The following is an 841-nucleotide window of genomic DNA, read 5'->3' as shown; positions in this document are numbered from 1 at the left end:
GAAACTCAGAGTAACAGTCTTTTGTTATATTTCTGCTGCTTTAAATAAAGTATATATATATATGGCACATAAAAGACACCATTTCGAGCGTGGCCGTTTTCGTGCGGGTGACACGTAAAAGCACCCACTACACTCTCTGAGTGGTTGGCGTTAGGAAGGGCATCCAGCTGTAGAAACTCTGCCAAATCGGACTGGAGCCTGGTGTTGCCATCCGGTTTCACCAGTCCTCAGTCAAATTGTCCAACCCATGCTAGCATGGAAAGCGGACGTTAAACGATGATGATGATGATGATGATATATATATATATGTAATTGTAAGATCCAAGGAGCTAAGAGTAGGGAGTAAGCTTTGAGTAGTCTGTGGTAGGTATAAAAAACAATGTCCATGAACAATAATAATTTATTGGTGTTAAAGGATGTAATCTTTCCTCATAATGAAGTTTGATAAGCTGAAAAATTTTTTCATAGCTCAAAATTGGCAACTCGAGTTACTGTGAATGCAAATAAAAATCCAAATTGAAAGAGTGGAGCAGGTACAATTCAGGCTACACATGTTTTTTAGTTAGCAAGTTAATCCAAAGTTAACTTACCAGAGATATAATTTGAAATTGTATAATTATATAATTTTGAAATTATGTCTTTGGCAAGTGAACTTGGGATTTCTTAATGACAATGTAACCTTCATATAATTAAGGTATCTTCGACCTGATGAGAAGCTAGTTGAGTACCTCTCATTGAGTAATTATTACATATGTAATTCTTTTATTCTCTAGTTCTGATGAAATATTTGCTAAAAATTATATATATATATATATATATATATATATATATATATATATAT

This window comes from Octopus bimaculoides, chromosome 8 (assembly GCF_001194135.2).
Source record: "Octopus bimaculoides isolate UCB-OBI-ISO-001 chromosome 8, ASM119413v2, whole genome shotgun sequence".
Lineage (NCBI taxonomy): Eukaryota > Metazoa > Mollusca > Cephalopoda > Octopoda > Octopodidae > Octopus > Octopus bimaculoides.
The sequence above is the reverse complement of the archived record's forward strand: the minus strand, read 5'-3'. Positions refer to the sequence as shown.